Source organism: Anabrus simplex, chromosome 1, assembly GCF_040414725.1.
Source record: "Anabrus simplex isolate iqAnaSimp1 chromosome 1, ASM4041472v1, whole genome shotgun sequence".
NCBI classification, from domain to species: domain Eukaryota; kingdom Metazoa; phylum Arthropoda; class Insecta; order Orthoptera; family Tettigoniidae; genus Anabrus; species Anabrus simplex.
In genome coordinates, this window is record NC_090265.1 from 180763558 (window position 1) to 180787891 (window position 24334).

Below are 24334 nucleotides of genomic sequence, written 5' to 3' on the forward strand. Positions count from 1 at the left end.
CGATCACGCAAACGAGACCGTTACTTTGAGAAGGCCAGGCCATTTGAGAGGACAACCACCTGCTAAACACCGTAAGTTTAAGCTTTCTTTACACCCATTCTACACTTTTTGCTTATCACCCCACGTTTCTCACACAACCTCATTTTTCCATTACAGATTAGAACTTCATTGACGGTTTCCACTAGATCACTTACAGTTTACTATGCATCTGTCTTCTACCTAACACACCTTCTCAATTTTATATCGCAGCCCTTCCGACCCTTTATAATAAGGCAAGACACCAGCCAACATTATGAAACAATAATCAAGAAAGGGACCGCTAGATGAGAAGACATTGAGAATGCTGCTGTTTCTAAAGCTTTATATTTCATTGGTGTTTTTTCCTTGTCACAGGCTTTTCGCCTGCACGTTATATCAGGCTTGGTTTCTCAAAAATGTTTGCTCCCGCTCCCCTCCTGACCAATTTAATGTGATGGGTTTCTACAAGGATGATTTTCGACAGTGATTTCAACCTGTTTTGTTATTGTTATTAAACAATATTTTGTAAACTATGAGGTCCACAACCTCACCATGTGCTACTATTGTTCATTTCCATCTGTATCATTTGTTTTTTCATTCCTTTGTTTTCTTAGGTTAACACAGTTTTTAGTTTCAATTATTATTTTAAATTAACACCTTTTCACTGAATTTTGTCGCAGTGAGTTGTTTTTTGCTCCGCATATTGATGTAAATATTGTATATTTGTGCTAATTTTGTTTGCGTCTAGGCTCTCTTTTGTTTGTTTTTTCATTTGCTCCTTCATTATGTTTTTAGCAATTTTTCAACTTATATTATGTAAATTATTTCAAACTCTCCTAATTTTTCACTGAAGATGGCTCAAACGAGCCGAAGCATGTTTGAATTTGTTTACTCCGTCTAATGACGGAATATTTATTGTATTGAATTAGGAGGATACTCTCATTTTTCACCTTTGTAAAGTGAAAACCGTCAATACGGAATGATTCTAATATCTTGTAATGGAAGAAAGCTTATCGTTGAAAGTAATATTGTTCATTGTTAATGCTCCATTACATCCAACAGAAGAACTGATCAATGGTGACATCAGAGAGAAATGTTTATCACCTAATGTAACAGCTTTGCTTCAGTCAGTTTTGGAAACTGAAGCATTTGTATAGAAAAGCCTACTGACCAAGTTGATTGAAGGAGAGGAAGAAAATGGTGTGATTGTTCTATTGAAGTCAGTCAACACAAAGGCATTATTTATAGGTTGCATCCGCTTGGGAACATGTAGAACTCGTGGTAAGAAGTCTTGAAACGAGCGAGTTGACTATGCAATTTGCTGTGAGCTTGGATTTGGGAGATGGTGGGTTTGAATCCAAATCCCACCATCAGCAGCCCTGAAAATGGTTTTCCATAGTTTCCCCTTTTTTACACAGAGCTGTACCTTGATTAAGGCCATGGCTGCTTCCTTCTCATTTGTAGCCCTTTACTATGCCATCATTGTCTAAAGACCTAACTGCATCAGTGCAACACTAAAACACTTGCAAGGAAGTCGTGGAAAAATATGTGGCCAGCTGTTTGGATTCTAGTGATGAAATGTTTGATGAGCTCCAAGCTTCAGAGACTTTGTTGAAATATTTGCTCAGATGTAGATGTTTATGAATCAATTGCTTGGTTACAAACCATCCATGGCAGTGGCTACGGTATGATGCTGGATGACACAATTATAGCCACTTATGCACTTGCAAATAATGTAGATGGTGATAGTTGTGCAGGAAAGGAGACTGGCGCACAATCAGAAAAGGTTTTGTCTCATATGGAGGCAAAAAGAAGCTGGGTGAAGTGATGACATACTTAGAATTCCAAACAGAAAAAGCATTCATAGAAGTTATATTAGTGATCATACTGCACACAAGCGATATACAAAATTAACATGCCGATTATTTTCGTGTTACAGTAAGTTATTATTTGCATACAGTGTGTGATGCCATGCAAGAGATACAATGTAACTATTAGTGTTTAGCTGTTTATACTGTTGTGAATATGAGGATATTAACTTGCTTATACCATTATAATTTGAATTAGTTGTGTATTATATTCTATTTGACTTTTTGGATTATCCAGAATTTCACTGATCTGGATGACTTCTGGTCCCAGCTATTTGGAATAAACAATGTTGTACTGTATCTGTTTTGACTGCAGTCAATTTTCAACCCTCAATATTGTGCCAAGCTAGCATTGCTGCTTCTCTGCCACTGTTGCAATACAAAATGTTACCATTTCAGATAACTTGTAATAAATTACTGTAATATACATACTTAAACGGGCTGACTTTTGTGGTGCAATTGGCTAGTCATTCTCCTTTTCCCAAGATAATTGCTGGTTTTATTATGGCCAAGGTTGAGCATTTGAGAGTTTTTAAATGTGACAACTGTGTCCTTGGGTTCAAACATGTTAAAGAACTCCTGCAGTACAAAAGGCTGGCACTGACATCTCATAAATTGCATAGTAATTAAATGATATTCTTGTGAACCTAAAGGGGGAAAAAATGTGCATATTTTTAATATCTTCCCCAAAATAAAATTTTAATTTCTAATGTCCCTCCATTGTACATTGTCAGCTTTTCTTTTGTTTAGAGTTGTGATGACATTACTATCTGCGCACTTTTTAGTGATAGATTTACACCCTAATGCTGAAGTGGTCGACTTCGGTTATCTTCGAGATTCGTATTGGCAACCTTTGAAACACAAACTAAGAATCGCTTATCATCGCTGTGCGACATCTGGCGTACACTTTAAGTACTTGTACTGTTGTTGTTTACACAGCAAAGCCAAACTATAGAATTCATGCTAGGAACACGTTTCGCAACGGAAATGTTATATAGTATTATATATTGTGTGTGTGACACAGTTGTTTGCTTAAAATAATAAAGGTTTATAAAATTCATATCGATCGATCATATTATCGATTCAATTCAGATTTCATTTCCATTCAGTTGGCAGTATTAACGGAACCCTTCTTACTTCTCCAACGAGTACAAAAATCTATCACTAAAAAGTGCGCATACTATACACTGTGAAGGAGCCTTCATGTGATTGGTATAACAGGCCAAATGATTCATAAATACTTATCTCACAATTTGCTTGCTAATGATCAGTAAAACAGCATACAAATATAGTACATTCATAAGAATCAGGGGTGTGCAACATACATTGGTATTATTGACAGTGAATTTGCATTATTAAGTAGCCAAATATCTTTGCAAATTAAATCTGTGAGTGTGCTTTAAAACTTGATGAAGATATTCTCATTAATGCTTCAAAATAAAATTGTGATTTATACATTGTGGTTCTATTTTAAAAGTGTTGACTGTTTCTTCTTAGATTTTCTTTGGCTGTTTGACTGGTGGGCATTAGGTCTGGGGATTGAGTCTTACTCTCTCATTATACTTTTACCAAGAAAGACAGCAGTCCTAGCTGTATGAGCTTTAATTCCTGCTTTTCTGGAATACACTATACATTCATTTAAATAAGCCTGCGCCAAAATTAAGGCTATATATTTTATCCATCTGTAATTCTTTCATGAGAAAAGATTAGGCTAATTATTTACCTCATACTTATTACACATTGACTTTATGATGGACTTTTTTGTGTATGAATTTTTGTATCTTTTTACTGACCAATGCCAGTTATTTGGCTTTTAATTCCTTCATGCAAGTACAGTCATGTTGGAATATTCTGTACTAGCCAAAAATTTCTTTTGTGCTAACTGAGGAAACTAGTTGCAAAATTTTCAATTCCACTCTGTTAGTGTCTGGGATGGAAAGCTTACTCTTCTATAAGCTTGTCTGACCAAAATTTTAGGAATTGTATAGAATGTTGTGTTGATGTATAGCTGAACCCACATGCTGGACTAGCTTTGTGAGATAACTTTCTCAGGAATTCTTTTAATCATACATTGATATACACTAGTGTCCAAAAGTTAAGCATAAGTAAGCAGGGCAACAGGAAACAGAAATGAAACACAACCTCATTAGGTTATAAAATCCTCAGAAAACCTACTCAAATTAGTATCACAATCTGTTATGATTCAAATAACCCATAAACGGGCTACTTACAGTAGTTTAGTTCATAGAGCTTTCACTGTTCCGATGTCCAAACAAGATCTAAAAAGTGAATTAAATACCATTCGTTTCATCAAATGGATACGACAATTCTTTCATTGATAGAATAATTAATAAATACAGACATCGCCCTTCAACTACTTTAATAAAAGATAAACCCAATACCTCAATAATTTCAACCTTTACTTTTAACAAGGACATTTACAAAATCACTAACACCTTTAAAAAATACAATATCAATATAGCATTCAAAACTAATAATAAGAATTCTGACATCTTATACAACTCCACCTCTATTAATAAATTTGTTTTTCTAAATCAGGTGTTTATAGATTAAAATGTCATGATTGCAATTTTTCTTACGTCGGACAAACAGGGAGAAACTTCATCACTAGATACTCAGAACATAAGACTGCCATTAGATACAATAAATTTTCGGCTGTAGATCAACATATGCACCACTAGATACTCGGAACATAAGACTGCCATTAGATACAATAAATTTTTGGCTGTAGGTCAACATGTGCACGACTATAACCATAATTTCACCAATATTCAACAAGATCTAAGAATTCTTAAAAAATTACAAGAAGGCCAATTATTTGGTATAACAGAGAATTTTTTCATACATTTAGATCCATATTTTAACTCTAATTACAACCAAAATAAAATATGTGAAAAAACCAACATTCTATTTGATCTTTTTATCATTATTCTTAAAAATGTTAATTTAACCAATCTAAATTCAATCTTCCATTCTATTCATTCCACCTCTTCTCAGCATTTACCCCTTTTCATTCTTCACCCCCACCTTAAGTTTCTCTCTTAACGCTTTTCATTAAACCTTAGTATCTTTTTTTTTTTCCCCTAATCTCAATCATTTTCTTTCTAATGTCATTTGCTTAGCATGTTATTTTACTAATACATCCAACACTTCGTTACATAAGATGAGCCACAATTTGACTTATTTCTTTCATTCTTTTCTTTACATTCCTTAAATTTTGTTAATATTTCCTACATTTTTCTAATTTATTTTTCCTTTCTTTTATATCAGCACTGGATGAGATTTCACTCCACCATTTGAATACAAAGAATAAAATCTTTTAATTAGATTCAGGTGCCTTTTCACTTTAATTTTTTAAAGTCATTAATCTCCATGGATACCTTCAATACTTTTGACATTGTTTTCTTTATACACAACTATATAGAATTTCCATTCCACTACAGTACTATATTTGTTCAACTCATATTAGGACATTACTTTGCATATATGCTCAATTCTAAATCTCATCAAGATAAGTGATTTAAAGTACACTTCGCAGTGATACAAAGAATATCAAGAGATCTCTTCTTCTCTACTACAACAACATTATACATATATGCCCAGTTCCATACCTCATCAAGATTGTGAATTTCAACTAGTATCTACGCTCTTGAATACTACGAAGAATATAAAAGATCAGATCAAAAATTAGATGTATGGCTTTTCAGGCGTTTGCTCTATTAACCAGCGTTTCGTCTTAGGTCTGACACTAGACTCTTCAGAGTGGGATGTGTCAAACCCTACCCACTGACGCTGGGTGTATGCAGGTGAACTTATCAGAAGCCTATGTATGAGGCACAGTCTGATAACTGCATACAGGAGATAAAACTCCACAATGGAATTAATGCCCGCCTAGCAATTCCGAATGGAAATTCTAAGTTCCCATGGAGGGAATTAGATATTTTTCCACCAATAGAGACAGAGAAATACGAACCCATCATCGTTACGTGAGTCAAGTCAGAATTTACTCGGAACGCGCAATCAAATCACTTGCATAAGCAGTCAAGAGACACAAAGAAAAACAGTTAAAAAATACACATTCAGTCACTGGCTGTATGTATATATCTGTCCAAGTCAAAGAAAACCTGGGCGATTCCATGTTGGTTGTGCCAGGATTCGAATCATGAAACTTTTGGTATCGTAGTGGATTGCTGAAAGATAAACCCTATCTATTTTATTCACGAAAAGGGTTCCTATCACCTAAATTAATTCATTAATTAATTACCTAGCCCTACGGCCGAACAATTTCTTTGTATACGAAACAAACCTAACGCATTTACAACTCCCTTGTGAGAGAGAATACGATTTTTGGTAAAGGGTCTGTCTTTTACCCTAATACTGTTCTCCCCTCAGCCATACATTTCAAAGTGACAGCCAAAACAGATGGAAAACCATGCTCACCTCTCTTCTTTTTGCTCACAAGTTCCCTTTTAAAATCTCAACTCTGCATGACCTCATACAATACTCTAAACTTCTCATTCTATTGGAAACAAATCACATGCTTTTAAACTTTTCATATAAATGACCGTAGAAATACCCTTTGGTAAGACAACAAATCACAACTTTAAATAACTAGATCATTAACAGGGATCTTCTCACTATTTAATTCATACTGACACAGACTCAAGAAATACAGACCCGGGTTCGCGACCTGAGCACGCCGAAGAATAACAAAGAAACAACACTTAAACTCGATGATTAGTCATATAAGAAATATTATGTACTTCTTTATAATGCAGGGGAATAGAGGAATTAACATAAAATGCTTCCTTACGGAAATCGCTATCTACATGGAGGCCGTAGATTCGAATCCCAGCTTCGTTCATAATACATCATACAGCATATCTGTATCCCCTTATGCTACAAATCTACTACGAATTTGGCATTTAAAAGAAAATGTATCGAGTGCATTCGTACTTCAAAAGAAAAATACATGCATTAATTACACTCCATTTACATTCACTGACTGTGTGCCTACTACATATTCCATCACCTTAATCTTTAATAATGCACTCACAAAGTAAATTTTAAAGTGTCTATTCTAAAAGTAATAAAAACTGTACATCTAACCCGCTCCCAAAATGAATCACACGATCACTGTAACCCAGTGATTATAAAGTAGATTAATTACACAGATTCCCCCCATGATTTCTAGCAAATCAACAACATTAACTCACTCAACAAGCTTCCTACGCTAAGCCCTTAACACATTGAGTGCCGAGCCGATTGTAGCACACTATTCCACTGGTGCCAGGCAAGTTTTTGAATTGCATTCCACTGGTGCCAAAGCAAATGTACGCATTGTAGTCTGTTTATATAATCTTGGGATGTATTTATATGATGTACTAAGTAAATTTTATCTCACCATACCATGGTCATGTGTGACGCCATATGGTGTCACATCAATTTTTAGGAAAGATAAAATATAGCGCGACGCCATATGGTGTCACAGAATTTTTTGACGTGGAATGTGCAATACGAATTTCAAATACGGGATATTTATTTGCTAATTCAAATTAACGCAATATTTATGAAACCTAGTAAAATGCAAAACAAGTACTTATATTACATTACATATTGTTGTGAACAGTTTTCTGATAACTCTAAACAATGAAAATATGCGTCTCGGCATGCCAGAGTTCTTGTTACTCGTAATTTTTCAAACCTTATTGGCATCGTTGTTCAAACATCGTCCTTTGTACACTTGTTTTATGTGCTATTTTCATATTTACGTTTTGCACATCTGATCGGGAAGCTAAGGGGAACGCGCTAACTATACGCTACCTGGCTGCTAGCGCAGCTTGACGCAACCCGGTTGGTTCACGTCCGCTGCTTCGCTCCTCCCTACCTCTCCGCCACACCCCGATACTCCCGCAGCACTTCTAATTTTATGACTCTTTATTTGTTCAATTTTGGCGTTTAAACTTGCGCTGCGTACATGCAGTTTTCACCTTAGCATTCTATTGCCTCCCACGAATATTCCTACCAAATTTCAACCGGATCCGAGTGTAACACATGTATGTGTTCCCTCGTAAGACTATTACCAATATCTTCCATTTTTTACATTTTTGCACAACTATATAAACTGACTGATAATACGTACGTAAACGAGGAATAAACAATGCCTGGCGTGCTTTCACCTGTGACAATGACCACTGGCCAGTCAGTGGCTTCGGAAGAATACTGTGGCGCCACATGGTGGCATAGAGTAAAAATACATAGCTGGAATAGACCCTGAAGTTCGGCCTTCACGTAGTACCAATTTTACGCGCATAGATGTCACAGCTGATTATCTACGGTGCATCGCCTGAAACTCAACTGTGCCGCCATATGGTGTCACGCCAACTCTGATTTCAAGAACGGTGTGCCGCCATATGGCGTCACGCCATCTCAAATTTGAAGACCACCGTGACGCCATATGGCGGCACGTGGCACCCGACGTGTTAAATATAATTTAAAAAAAAAATACATCCTAATGTACTATTGACTTATTTACAAGCTACGCATTCATAATTACTAATAACGGAATGATGCACTTATCTGATTACTTCCATGGTGCCTTCCGTTCGAGCCTCGGGTGGGCCCGTGCTGGGAGACTTTAGACCTCCATATCAGCCACGATCATCATTGGTATACCAAGGGTCCAGAGCTGGGTAGCTGTTTCTTGGAACATGGTTGATATCTCGTTCTCCACTGAAGACACTGTTACACTGTTACGTGCTCCCTAAATCTCTGCTACTATGTTCATCTTTCATCTTACCTTCTGCCTACTTCGCTGCCGTGAATATTCCAACTGGACTTACTGTGCTCTATCTGCTCACTCGCCTCACCAGAGACTGCTTGCTGTTCCGCCTGCCTGGCATGCACTCTGTTACGTAACCTGATTCTCGTATGTTCTCGGCTATGCTTCGCTCCGGTATAAAAGTCACCGCTGCTTTGCAATCAGCGGTCAGGCATTTTCTGTTAATGTAAGCAGTGGGAGCAGGAACTCTTTTGCACGGCTGGCCCGTAGCGATTTTAAATAATCTTCGTTCTACGTGACATTTCATCTCAGTGCAGGGTGAGCAGACTTGTAATTATGTTATTCTGATACTTTGGATTTTCTTCACTGCTTGGTCCCTCAGGCCTTAACTTACATATTTTTCAAACTCTGGCCCATTCTGGGCACTTCATACTGTTTGCATAAACAACTTCAATCCTTTAGACGTGGTCATATGTTGTGCAAAGGACTTGTGCTTGGGCAAACTTTTCTCTCTGATACAGAACTTTGTGTAAGTCCTGTGTGCGTGTGATTTCAAAATCCTGGAAATAGATACAGCAGCCTGATTTTTACCCTCTCTCACCCTCGCCATTCCCGTCAACACTGCTTTCCCATTCCCTGTCCTTTCATGTTTTTCTGTCCCTCTGACCTGCTTCCTATTTCATAAATTTTAAGTGGTTCTAAATTGTGATATTGGCCCTTACGCATTGTTAACTATTTTGTACGTGTTGTGTAATTATGGTGCTTTTTCTCTTTCAACGTGTAAAGATTACTGTTAGATCCCTTCTCAATTGTCGATTATTCGATTTCCAGTCAATTCTATTTATTATTCCATAAAGTGTTTCCTCAGGTGTATATGTTATTTCCATTTACAGGGTTATAACCTAGGTTTAGTCACGGTCTAATGATCGTCCCTTTAAATTCCTCTTTGTATTGCCATAGCAATTCTGAAAATTCTAGTCACGATCTCAAATCAACTTTTCCCTTGATGAGTCCCATGTAACTTTTTTGAATTTTAGCTTATGCTTGAAAATGGAGCAATCACTGTAATTTGATTTTGATAATTATCAGAATTTCTTGATTGTATAAATGTTTTCCCTTTGGTGATTTTGTTAATACATCTTGTTGTTTGAGCTGTTTTGCTATCCCTACTTCCCCTCTTTCCTTTTTCTTATGTACTTACCACGATATACTACTGGGCAAAGGTCCAGAAATCCCTGCGCTAATTCTGCCGAAGTCTTGGAGTTTATCCTGATTATATGCTTCACTTTATTTCCCTATGTCGTCTGGTACTTGAGCTTGCGAATACTATATGTGCGCCACGAAAGACTTGGCTGGTGTTTTCTATTGTGCGTGACCTTGGGCTCAGTGCTTTTGTTTCTAGGCACATACTGATATATAACTTGGCTTTGCATTCGCATTTTCTCATCGTTAACTTTTGACACTGTAACCTTGATGGACTCGATGTAACCCTCCCCCCCCTTATTATCAATTTTACGTAACCAAATGCAAATATTAGTCTACCTAACAACACAAACACAAAATATTATTCACTCGTTATCTTAATGTTACAATCGCCCTTTATAGTGATCTCAAGGCTACAGTCATGCACAGAAGTTATGCCCTATTATCTATTAAACAATAATCACAATCTGTTTTAAGTGTTATAGTAATTATTCCATATTTGTTCGCTCTCAAACACATACATTTGTGAATTGTTTTCCGAATACGAGCTTATATCTTTCAAATCATTCCCGCACAAAGGAACTGATTGTGGTGACGAGTGACGTGGAGCAAGCTCCGAGACTACTTCCTGACTGAAGTGGGGTGCGCCTCTCGATGGTCTATTTATTAAGACTAGCACAAGATGGCTGACCCTAGACTCCTCCCAGAGAGAATATCAATCTATTCTATTGATATTGGGAATATCAGTGAAGCTGTGCGCTCGAGAGGTAGCTAAACGTATTCCATAAATCTTGATTGTATGCAGAAACTAATCCGCTCGTAAACTTTCTTTCAATATCCATAGCATCATCCCTGCCTCTTAAGCAATTGCGGGATTCCTCGCGACAGGCCATGTGTTCCGTGTATTGCGTGGGGACGCTTTCTTTATGTGATAGTCACTACTGCGTAATTTAAATTCCACAGGATATTTAACATACCCCTTTTGGACAATCTCTCTACATAATTACGAAGATGCATGTGGTGTCATTTTTCTCCTAATTATAGTATAATTTGAGGTGTAAATTTAATCTCACCCCACCTTTTCGTCCCGTTAGGCTGGCTCCCTACGTAAAATTTCTGTGCGGAATGTTGGCAATCTGCGATATTCGCCCCCACAGTATTATCACGTACGCGATCAAGACATGCCCTCTTCTGTTCCCGTCACACGGTTATCTCTATCGCACTCGTTCCTTGGATGGAACTTCCTATGGTTTTCAGTGCTCACGCGTTTCCCCTCTCGGATCCGCGCACGCCAAATACAGAACATGTTTAATAAAATTTTGAAATGTATGTGCCTGGATCACTAATCCATGGCTCTGATATGGCACAGTGTATTAAGGATACCGTTGGAAAGTACCTTGCAGTCATATCAAAGTGTATCCTCTCTTTCCTTCCTTGATCATTTCCCCTGCTATTCCATCATTTTCTGGGGTTTTGTTGTTCCCCAACCTTCTGATTGCCTCCTTCATGTCTTCCTTGGTCATATCCCATTCTTCTTCACCCTTTATATTCTCTGGAGCTTCTGTAGCAAACGTCTTGTTTGGGTTAGTGCAGTTCAAAAGCTCTGAACAGTATTCCTTCCATCTTTCCACAGTTTTGCCCTTGCCAGTTAACAAGTTGTTGTTATTTTCTTTGATGAAAAGAGTTGCACTCTGAGCTCTTCCTTTCAGATTTTTGATGTGTTGTAAGAATTGTCACGAGTTTTTGTTGTGATTCACTGCCTTCAATTCTTCAATCAATCTGGTCAGAATAATCCTCTTCTCTATTCCGAGAATTCATTTCATCTCTGATATTGAGAAGGTGTTTGCTTTTCTCTTCATTCTCTCTGTTGGCCAGTCATTTCTCCTTTGTTTTTCCTTCTTTTGTACCACCGTTCTCCTTCTAAAGCACTCTCAATTTGGGAACGTTAGGTGATGACTCTGAAAACCCTCACTGGGTTTGACATTGCTTTTGCTTACTTGTGTCAGGCTCTTCGGCTTCATGTTTTCTGTCTGACCTCCCATAGTCAAGTCTTGTTTTCTTTCAATGTTAGTGGTATTGGGTGGTTTGTTTCTTTTTTGTTACTTGTTTGTATGTCACACTAATACATCAAAGGTTTTTAATAACAGAAGGATGGGAAAGGGCTAGGATTAGGAAGGTGGTGGCCATGGCCTTAATTAAGATACAGCCGTAGCATTTGCCTGGTATGAAAATGGAAAACTACAGAAAACCATCTTCACAGCTGCCGACAGTGAGATTTGAACCCACTGTCTCTTGAATGAAAGCTCACAGCTGCATGACCAACCCACTCAGTGGTGTTGTTTTTATGTGACGTTTTTGGGTGTCTCGTTTTTGCACCTTACATAGTACTTCTATCCTTTATTCTCCAAACGAACTTCCTCCTTTATCTCCTCTGATTGGAGTTGATAGAAGATGGATATTTTGTATTCCCCATTAAAATAATAATCACCTTCACATCTCTAAGGCCATCTACACACGGAGCTACTCATTAGTAATTGATTGGTAACTGAAGTTTCCGGCCGATTACTTGAGTGTCACTTCCTGTGTATTTCAATGGAAAGCCACACACGGCGCTACCAGTTAGTAATCAGTTTGTAATCAGTTCCAGGTGACTCGCAGAGCCAGTCACCAGCGAGTTTAGTTTCTCAGTTCCAAGTGATCAAGTGCCTTTTTACGATGGCGAGCGAACAAGGTTTCAACATAAAGGTAGTGGGAGAAATTAAAAAAACACCCCGTACAATTGTACGCTGAAGGATTATGCAAGAAAGGACATTACGGAGAACGAATGGAATTATTTTCTAAGCTTTTTAATTTTTTTGTAAAAATAAAGATCACTTTTCGAGCTCGATAGCTGCAGTCGCTTAAGTGCGGCCGGTATCCAGTATTCGGGAGACAGTAGGTTCGAACCCACTGTCAGCAGCCCTGAAAATGGTTTTACGGTTTCCCATTTTCACATCAGGCAAATGCTGGGTCTGTACCTTAATTAAGGCCACGGACGCTTCCTTCCTACTTCTAGCCCTTCCCTGCCCCATCGTCGCCATAAGACCTATCTGTGTCGGTGCGACGTAAAGCAAATAGCAAAAAAAAAAGTTCACAAACCTTTCTTACCTTTCCTCAGAACTCACACATTCCCTCATATAAGCTGCACCAAGTCCATATAACTGTGTTTGGTCATACGATAAAAAGAAATAAATTTAGCATCCGTTTGTTCGAACTCCTTTACTGCTATGAATAATCTGCAGTGGATGTACTTTTCAAGATATGGGTGAACCCAGTACCTTCTTCTTTTTTTTTCTTCTGAAATAATGAAACACGATCGTGTCTTCTTCGTCACTTGAGTCAATGGTTGTAGCGATCTAGCGAGTCTGCAACAAACTTTACAAATGGCTAATCAGGAAGAATCCGTCACCGTACAGTAGCTTCGTGTGTGGAGCCGAGTTACTATTCAGTTTCTAACCAGTTTGTGACCCCGGTTACAAACCAGTCACGTTTCTAATAAGTAGCTCTGTGTGCAGAGGGCCTAAATGTGCAGCTGAAGGTTTTCTTTGTAATTATGAAGTTATGGGCCACTTGCTTGTAACTATTGAAGTAGGTAGCTTTCCATTGTGTTCTGTAATGTTACAGGAATAATTCTGATATTCTTTAGTTTGGTGATTTCATTTTCAGTACTTATCGAAAAGAAACATTTCAAATATTTATATTCACATGTTTTGTATTAATATTATTCACATTTGACTACTTGCTGTTAGGCAGATTGTCATTTGCCTTGGTTAATTGAAATGAATTTGATTTATTTAGTAACTTTTAGACAATTCTCAATTTGCCTAGTATTCACTATGTACTGGATATAGGATTCTGCCTGCAACATGTAGATTGTTTTAGTATTCCATCACAACTATGGAAACACTCTAATAACTTACACTGTTCTTAAAATCTAATCTAAGCTCTTGTTGACACTATGCTATGCAGTATATTTCGTAAGATTTTGTGTGTTGTACAAAAGTTGACTAATTTACCTCTTAAACTTGTTATAACATAGGAATAGGAATCATTTGGCTTGTTGTGTATCCCATGGTCAATTTTTTACCTGATGGCTGTGGAAATGGATGTTTAATAATTTTTTTTTTTTTTTTTCAAGGTGGTAATTCCATGCATTGTAAATGTATATTCTTGCTGAGTATTCTGTTAATTCTGCTGATGAAAGTATATTTGTATTAAATTCTCTATTGTTACATAATTGTATCCAAATACACAGCATCTTTTTTGACCTATTTTTCAATAAGTGCTTGTGTATAGTTACAGACATTAGTGTTTGGTTCCTTAAAAGGAACAGCAATAATAATGTTATAGACTATTATTGTACTACCTCATTAAATTAGAACACACATATAAGAGTTGAGATTGGTTTAAACGTAACTCACTTCTGCTATAATAATAATTTCGTGTGGCTATTTCTAGCCGGATGCAGCCCTTGTAAGGCAGACCCTCCGGTGAGGGCGGGCGGCATCTGCCGTGTGTAGGTAACTGCATGTTATTGTGGTGGAGGGTAGTGTTATGTGTGGTGTGTGAGTTGCAGGGATCAATCAATCACTACTGATCTGCATTTAGGGCAGTCGCCCAGGTGGCAGATTCCCTATCTGTTGTTTTCCTAGCCTTTTCTTAAATGATAGCAAGGAAATTGGAAAATTATTGAACATTTCCCTTGGTAAGTTATTACAATCCCTAACTCCCCTTCCTATAAACGAATATTTGCCCCAATTTGTCCTCTTGAATTCCAACCTTATCTTCATATTGTGATCCTTCCTACTTTTAAAGACACCACTCAAACTCGCCTACTGATGTCCTCCCACGCCATCTCTCCTCTGACAGCTTGGAACGGGATGTTGGGGACAGCACAAACACCCAGCCCCCGAGCCATTGGAATTAACCAATGAAGGTTAAAATCCCCGACCCGCCCGGGAATCGAACTCGGGACCCTCTGAACCGAAGGCCAGTATGCTGACCGTTCAGCCAACGAGTCGGACTCTCACTTCTGCTAATTCTGTTTTATACGTCATTTCTGTAGGTCCCGACAAAATATAACTTCCAAACATCTTAATTAAACCTCATTTGTATGTAATATATTTATATGTAATTTGGTGTTACGTGTATTCATTTTCGTTATTTGTGGCAAGAATTCAGTAATGAAATGGAAAGACCAGGTCAAGCAGCAGGGAAACTGTTTTGGACAGTAATAAAGAATCTTAGAAAGGGAGGAGGAAAAGGAAATGAACATTGTTTTAAGTAAATCAGGTGAACTCGTAATAGAGCCCAGGAAATAAATGGACAGGTGGAAGGAATATTTTGAAATTCTTCAAAGTGAAAGGAAATTTTTCTGGTGATATCGTGAATGGACCATCCATATGCGGACAAGGGCAATGATATTGGTGAAATTACGCTTGAATAAGTGAAAAGGGTGGTAAATTAACTCCATTGTCATAAAGTTGTAGGAATAAATGAAATTAGACCTGAAATGGCAAAATATTATGGGAAGGCAAGGATGAAATGGCTTAATAGAGTAATAAGATTAGCATGGAATGTTAGTAAGCTACCTTGTGATTGGACGAAAACAATAATTGCACTGTCGCTTAAGTGCGGCCAGTATCCAGTATTCAGGAGATAGTAGGTTCGAACCTCACTGTCGGCAGCCCTGAAAATGGTTTTCCGTGGTTTCCCATTTTCACACCAGGCAAATGCTGGGGCTGTACCTTAACTAAGGCCATGGCCGCTTCCTTCCCACTCCTAGTCCTTCCCTGTCCCATCGTCGCCATAAGACCTATCTGTGTCGGCGCGACGTAAATCAACTAGCAGAGAGAGAATAATTGCACCTATCTATAAGCAAGGCAACAAGAAGGATTGCAACAAGTGTTGAGGTATTTCATTGATCAGTATACCCCGTAAGATGTTCACTGGCATTTTGAACGGTAGGGTGCAATCACTGGTTGAGAGCAAGTTGGATGTAAACCTGTGTTGTTTCAGACCTTTGAGGGGCTGTCAAAAACAGATTTTCAGTATTCTCCAGGTCATTGAAAAATGCTACGATAGGAATAGACAGTTATGTTTCATAAAGTTAGAGTAGGCATATGACAGAGTACTTAGGGAAAAGATGTTAGCCATACTTGGGGACTACAGGATTATTAAAAGCAATCAAAGGCATTTATTTTAGCAGTTGGATTGCAGTGAGAGTTAATAGTAGAATGAGTTCTTGGTTCAAGGTACTTACAGGAGTTAGACAAGGTTGTAATCTTTCACCTTTGTTTACATGGATTATCTACTGAAAGGTATAAAAGGGTAGGGAGGGATTCAGTTGGGTGGAAATGTAATAAGCAGTTTGGCCTATGCCGACGACTTTATCTTAACTGCAGATTGTGCCGTAAGCTGGCAGTCTAATATCTTGGAACTTGAAAAAGTGTGCAAATGAGTATATGAAATTACCCTTTCCAAGCCTAAGGTGATGTCGGTAGGTAAGAAACCTAAGAGAATTGAATGTCATGTTGGAATTACAAAGCTGGAACAGGTAGATAATTTCAGGTATTAAGGATATGTGGTCTCCCAGGATGGTAGTAATGTAACATGGAATCAAGATACCGCAAAGTTAATGTAGTGAGTTTGCAGTTGTGATCAACAGTATTCTGTAAGAAAGAAGTCTGCTCCCGGATGAAACTATTTTTACGCAGGTCTGTTTTCAGATCAACTTTTATTTACGGGAGTGAAAGTTGGGTGGACTCAGGATATCGTATTCATAAGTTAGAAGCAACAGACATGAAAGTAGCGAGAATTATTGCTGGTATAAACAGGTGAGAACAATGGCAGAAGGGTACTTGAAATGAGGATAAGATTAACTTAAGAATGAACTCAATTGATGAAGCTGTACGCATAAACCAGCTTCGGCATTGGTCGGGTCATGTGGGGTGAATGGATGAAGATAGGTTACATAGGAGAATAATGGACTCAATCATAAAGGGTAGGAAAAGTGGAAGGAGACCAAGATGACAATGGTTAGACGCAGTTTCGAACATTTTAAAGATAAGAGGTATAGTGCTGAGCTAGTTACAAAATAGAGGATTGTGGCAGCGTTTAGTAAATTCATGGTGGCTTGCAGGCTGAAAACTGAAAGGCATATAATGAAGATGTGTATGTATGTAGTTTATTTGTACATAATAAAGGTTAAAAAAAATGCCACCAATGTATGCATTTCCTCTGATCAAAACACAGGCGAGTTGGGCATTGTTGATGGCAGGACTTTCGCTGCATCATATGTCAGAGGGGTATGGTAGTTCAGCGAAGATCTTGGGAAGTGACCGTGCGGCATAGTGCTAAAATGGAAAGATTATGAGACAATTGTTCATGAGACACAGCACGTTTTTTTTACCTGTAAGCAGGTTATGGAAATGAAACTCGTTGAAATAATGCAGGGAGCTGATGCTGCTGTACTGAGTTGTAACAATTGCAGTTCTGTCAGTAGAAATTTATTGTGGGTTGCTGTCAGTTGGCCATGGAGAACAGAAATAGAAAAGTTGCTCATGGTACGAGACAGTAACATGAGAAGTAGACAATAATCCACATACAACTAAAATTGAAATAGATGGAGATTTAGGAATTGCTTATACTCACCTTGTCCAGTCTAAAAGAAATGCTATTTAAGTAGATTTTTTAATAACAGTTAAAAATCAACAGTTTTGATTGATAATGTTGCCAGTTTGAAATATTAAAAGGATCATAAGTGCAAATGACATTGTTAACTTATCCCTGAAATAGTCTGTCTTTAATCTTATTCCAAAATAGAGAAAATTATTTTAATAATTATAAGGCATAAAATCTAAACCTGATTTGCAAGTAATTCTTAGGTGTACATAAATCTGCTCTTCACCTGATATATGTGTAACTCGGGTTTGAAATTCGAAATAGCTTTGTCGTCTATGATAATGTGCTCCTTAATAATCTCTCTGAAAATTATCTCTGCTGTACTTATGATCTGGAGCCATTTCATTTTAATACTTAATCATAGTCTTTATATTCCCAAGATAACTGGTTTTGTCCCAGCTGAGGTTAATGGCATTTAAGTGTGTTTTAACTCTGTGTTGTTGATTTCTTTAAGGACTCCTGTGGGTCATAATTCTGAAACTCCAGTGTTATTCAGAGGCATATAAAGATCATGAGATGATTTAATTAGTAGAATTTATATTTGTAACTGTATTATTGTTCAGGAATGTTGTAGTTTGTATTAAAGTACCTTTTTATTTTATTTTTTCACCAGGTTAATATGGGGTTGAAGCCATTATTGCTGATCCGTGGCTCTGGTTGATTGTCTTTTCCAGCACTCGTCATTCTTCGAGAGGAACGGTGGGACATAAAAATAAAGTCCATTGGCTGAAAAATGGTTCCATTACATTCTTTTAATTGCCTAATGGATGTGTGTGTATCATTGTAATTGTTTTATAGAACACCTTGGAATGAACGCTAAACCATGGTTCCTTTTAATACTGTGTGTTGTTTCATCATTATTATACCCCATACCAGTAGAACAGCTGTTTGAATAAAATTAAGTTTGCTTGCCAGTATTGCAAATATTTACACCAAAATGAGTAAGCATGTTTGTGAGTGTATTATCACATTAACCTATTGCCTACACATGGCAAATCCTAATTTTATTTTAAGAGTGTGGGAAAAGTGTGCATTCATTCCAAAGTGCAAGAATGAAATTCTGTTCTAGATACATTGTAATCTCTCTTGAGAGTCGTTAGTGAGCTGTTGATTAACGTTATTAAAATATACATTTTATTTTCCTCTGTATCATGTGGATATGTACCATTACATGCTTCAGACTGTAAACTGGTTAGTAAGTGCAGAGGATAGAGTAAGGAGATACTTGTGACTTCCACATTCCTCTCACAACTGAACTTTTTGTGGTAGGACTGTATGCAGTAGATGTGTTTACCACTGTCAAAACTACCTTCATTTAGAGTTGTAGAATTACAACTTTGAAAGCGAAGCTTTTGTATTTTTATCTCTACTGTATTATAGAGAATAATTTCTTCCATCACTGTGGTGTATGTTACATGTATGACTGAAATAGTGAATGTGTGTTAACGTTGTTTACTTGTGGGCAGCTGAGTGGACAGGCAATTGACATACCTCACTGAGGTCCTGCTGACTTCCGTGCCTCATGATAGACGTTTTATAAGAATATAAAATCTAGAGCCAGTGTTGCTGACAGTTTGTATTCCAAACTTTGAGGCTGAAGGACATTTGTTTTATATTATATATTAGTGATGTAGTCCTATTACTAGCTACTTACCTTTAATTAGAACCTAGATTTAAATGCAGATGAGTTGGGATTTATGTAAAATATAAGGGTAAAAGACTACTTGGTTTACAGTTACATTGGTAAAAGACATGTGTTCACATGTCTTTTTCTAAGTTTTGTGTTTAAATACACTAGTCATAGAGTTTCAGGTAATTCTTTGTTTCACCACCATGTCTACCTCTTTTTCTTTTTTTTCTTTTTTTTGCCTAACTGTGAGGGAAGTCCACATTAAGCTATAACTATTTTAAACCATGTTAGTCTTTGAAGTGTATCTCATTTATTCTTGCGGAAATATGTGGAAATCTCTGCGTGTATGCATATCATGCAATTCAACAGTATCCTTCTCATGATTCATACTTTTGAGCATGACCTCCTTTGACTTCTTTAAATTATTGAAAAAAGAATAGAGAATGTGATAAAAACCAACTTATCAGAATCAGAATTTGTAGGTTAATCAAGCCATGATTCAGGAGGAATGATTAGTTAAAATCTTGTGCAGAGGTCCAGAATTCTTCATACTTTGTTAGCAGCAATGTCCAAGAGTTTACATTACACCAGTGCTTCAGTCAGTGCGAATAAGTATGCTTTTTGGCTTATTACAAGAAGTCTAAGAATATTCTTTGAGCATATGTATACATAGACTAGATTTTCTTCTAACATTTCTAGCTTACAATCTATAATATAGAAAAGTTTGGTCTTGTTTAGGACTAAGAGAGAAGTCTATAATAATTCAGTCATTTAAACCATCATCATTTTCATTTCCCCCTTGTTCAGCTCCTGCCAGGTCGGTGTGTTGATGGCACTTCTCCAATTATCACCACTCATTTTAGGCTATTATTACGGTAGGATCGCCATGCCCAACGGCATTTTATAGCTACTGCCAGCAATTATTCAATCCGCCCCTTACATGGGGAGCAGATGCCCTTGCAGCCACCCCTAACATGGGAAACAAAAGCTTCTTTACTCATACTATTCCCCAAGTACTGTGCTGCCTCTTCTGCAATCTCCACTGTTCCGAAGTCCATCTTCTCCACTTTAAAATCCATTGAGGTCTTTGCTCGTAACCCTTAGCTGAGACGCTTATCAGATACTACACACCAGGTCAGTAAAATTGTACTTGACTCATTATACCAGTTAGGCATTTGTAAATTCTTTCATGTTGTTTGATGAAGTAAATAGATGTAGTATAAATTTTATCATTTTGACCATTGAAAGGTTATCATGTAAGTAAATGGCTGTATAGTTTGATCAGGAGTGTACGGAAATGTGGTATGAGGACTAAATTCTTAAATATAGTTGGAAAGACATCTAATGAAGTAGAATGTCTGATAAAAGAAATCAGACAGGAGAGCTTTTCCTAGCCAAATCACTTAAGAGTGAAACACTACAAGCTAAAGTAGAAAGTTCAGATTTATTGACACTATATGATTGTTGATTGGTATTTACTAAGTACAGTACTGTTCTTTGCGGCATTTTTGGAAGAACTGAAAAATTATTCAGGTAATTGCGAATCTGTCGCTCATTTCATAAACTGTATCATTTACTTGATAAATTTGTTATTATTCTTGAGTTATAAACTCTTAAAACCATGCATAGTGTTTTAGATGTGGTACCTTATAAAGCTGGGTATGTGAATTCAGATTTGGTAGATTGTGATTTGAAACAAATGAGAAGAAATCAAATGTGAATACTGATGTTTTGTTAGGCATACCCTGAGTAGAAATGTGCTCATAATGTAGGGAGAACTAGCAACCAGTATGGTTGATATCATATAAATTGAGGTGACTTAATATGAATGGAAGAACAAAGACAAATTAGTAAGTTTACTAATGAAGGGTGAAATTGAGGGGAGTTCATAGCTTTCCCCATTATTAATGTGTGAAGTTAAGTAACCTCAATACTGGACCAGCAGTGCAAGAAATGTTGTGTATCATACAATTCAGAACTTTAACTTGAACTCTGAGTATAGTTAGATATGGCTTTAAATGAGAGTGAATGAATTGTTGATTGATTAGTTCTGATTTATTTGATGCTCTACAAATAGTGTTAAAATACATCATTAATAAATGGATTCCAGTGCTATGTATGTGCTGCATGGGAGATCTGTAGTTCCTGGTAAATTCTTGAAGTACCGTACAGTATAACTTGTGAAGTCTGACTCGGATGAAGTAATATTAAAAATTCTAACAAGGTTATCGAGGCTAGTACTCATCTTTAAAAATCTCTATAAAAATTTTGATTGAAGAATTTAGTTCAGTATCCATGGGTCACAATGGAAGTATGTACTTCTTTTAGAAATGATGACCTCTCCACATCTCATCATAGGTCCTTGGAATTCAAAATTTAATTAGGCTGTCAAACGCATTTCCAGTTCTCAGAAAGTTAAGAAAAAGAAATGGTTAATTTATGGGAAATTAAAATACTGTACATTTAAGCAAAGCCATTTCCATACAGACCATGATGGCAGTTGGAGGAATGGAAGGTAAAGGCTGCCAAATTCTGTAATCTCAGCACTCAGTGGGATAGAGTGGTTAGCCCTATGCCTGGCTGCCTTTGCTCCTGGGAATTGACCTGGTACTCATTTTTGGTGCAGGTTGAGTGAACCTGTGTACCTTTCAAGGTGTACTGTAAAAGGAAATTGAAAGTAGTCTCTTGCTTTTTATATGGCTTTTTGAATGTAAATCTGGATATCATCATTGAACAGTTCTAAGAGCACATCATATCGATCTGTTAAGCCACAGTGCTTAGATAGCTTTCCATGCCAGAACATCATGTGCAAACTCTGTCACTTTCCCCTCTGTTGTATATCCTGTTTGTTCTGAGCAAGTGGTGTAAGTATTTTTGTATCATAGAAGTTGGTCAAATAACTAATGATCAAGAGTCATTCACCATAAACTGCTTAAAAACAAGATTGACAGGTTGAGTAACAGTCCTTCATAACCAAGGAATGAGGCCAGATTAGTTAAGTTTTATTTTAATTTTATGTAATGGCCTATCGTCACATTTAAAGGATTTGGACGATTATTATTATTATTATTATTATTATTATTATTATTATTATTATTATTATTACTACGCTGATAAACTAATCATTCAGTCGCCTTACCATAATTTTTAGTAACGCCTAGAATTATAGATCATAATATTACCAGTGAATTTATTTCTTGACCAGTTTTTAAAATAATTCATGGTCTATATATCTATACAGGTTCTTATGGCCTGATATCGTGAAGCAAAACACTTTGAATGATATATATATATATATATATGTTTTTTGTTTTTTTAAAAATATAAGTTACTGTATATTTCTCTTCAAAGCACGGGGACATTTTAGGTTGGATCATACAGTTTGCAGTCAGTTTGGGAAGTTAACCAGGACAGTAATTATTCAGTATGGATATTTAAATGGATGAAAAGTAGTAACCTACCTGACCAGACTGCAGTTGAAATCGTATGAACGTACACCAGATAACACATTGCATAATATGTAGATTGTTGGTGATATTGAGACTACCTCAGTTTTTTTGCCTCGTGTGTGATGTTAGCATTGTTTGCTTTCTCTCTGTATATATGTTATTGTTCATGCGTATAAGGCACTGTACCTGTCATTATCGGTTGAAATTAATGAAAGCGAAGGCCATTATAAATTTGTAGGAAAATACACATGGTATATGCATTGCATTGTTACTTAGAAGGGAATTGATAGACTTACACCTCAGTTACATGGTAGTATCAAATGATGTTTCTCTGGAGTTTATAATTCCCTTGTTTTATGTCACCTATTCTAGATAATATCTTTTCAGTTGCTTACATATTTATTCATTATTTTCTTCTTTTACTCTGAGAGTTATTCACAAATTGGCTTTAATAATAGTAGATTTTATGCGTATAAATCTAGGTTCTATTGTTTATTACTATGCTGAAGTTGTATTTGCTGTTTTTTGCCTACTTGCTGTGGTAACTTAATATTCTGATGATGATAGAGTACAAACTCTTAACTCTTTCTGCCTGTGTTTTGCTGGACATCATATGATTAAGGCTGAATATATCACCAAAATGGTTTAATAATATTTCTAATTACCTTCTAGGTGGTATTTTAATAATATAGATAGCAAATGTTCAAACCTCTAGAAATATCCATGAATTCTTTCATTAAATCTTTATGTACAATCCAAATTGTGAATTCCTTATTTTCAAAATGGCAAGAAATGTGATTATTATTATTATTATTATTATTATTATTATTATTATTATTATTATTATTATTATTATTATTATTGAATGAAAACACTGTTGAGAAGATGTGGTTTATATTTATGAAAATAATTGTTATAGATGTTTACAGTGCATAAACTTGCGTGAATCAAGTCCAGAGTTAATTCACTTGAAGTGTTCTGTTTGTACAAGTTTTTAGTGATCATGTAAAACATGTCAGAAATCTTACAAAGTAATGTTAGTTAATTGAGTATATTTGTGAGTGGAGAGCATGCATACTTTCCCATTAAAGTGCATTTTATTACTCATCAATTTCTTTTGTTTTCTTTCTTATGTTTCCCAGTTCAATGTTGTTGATTCTGAGATTGTGGAATTGACCCAATTAATAGCTTTGATACTTCAAAATTATCAGCTCAAAATGCACTTCTGACTTGGAACTTGATGGGAGGTTTTATCTTGTAATACATATATTTATTTTTTCTTCATTCATCACTGAAATATCTGTTAATTGTTGAACTATGTCACTGCATCTGTTAAATTTCCATCGAAATATACTTTTTTTTTATGTGTATAAGAATAAATTATCTTTTTGCAGTCAGGATTGTCAGGTAAGTCTTTTGGTAGTTTTTGAGTTTAGGATCAAATTTATTTTTCTGTTTGGAGGAATTTTAATTAATTTTACCAAAATTAACCTAATGCTTCCAATTGGTTGCTGCATTTTGTATCTTATACTTAAATTAACAGTTTCAGTATGAAATGTTTTACATGAAATTTGTTAGTGAAAACATCTTTTTTTTTTTAAGTTGGTCGTTGTGATTTTAATTCCTGATTATACCTATTAAG

General features: G+C 36.4%; 1 protein-coding gene across 2 annotated transcripts in view; it reads left to right on the plus strand.

The window, feature by feature from the left end:
* Positions 1–22285, plus strand: part of LOC136885407 (zinc finger Ran-binding domain-containing protein 2) — a 54868-nt gene extending 32583 nt beyond the window's left edge. For both annotated transcript variants that reach the window (XM_067157927.2, XM_067157944.2), the window contains exon 2: positions 18227–22285. The gene's annotated coding sequence lies outside the window, so the exon portion shown is untranslated. The remainder of the gene's footprint in view (positions 1–18226) is intronic.
* The last annotated feature ends 2049 nt before the right edge of the window (positions 22286–24334 follow it).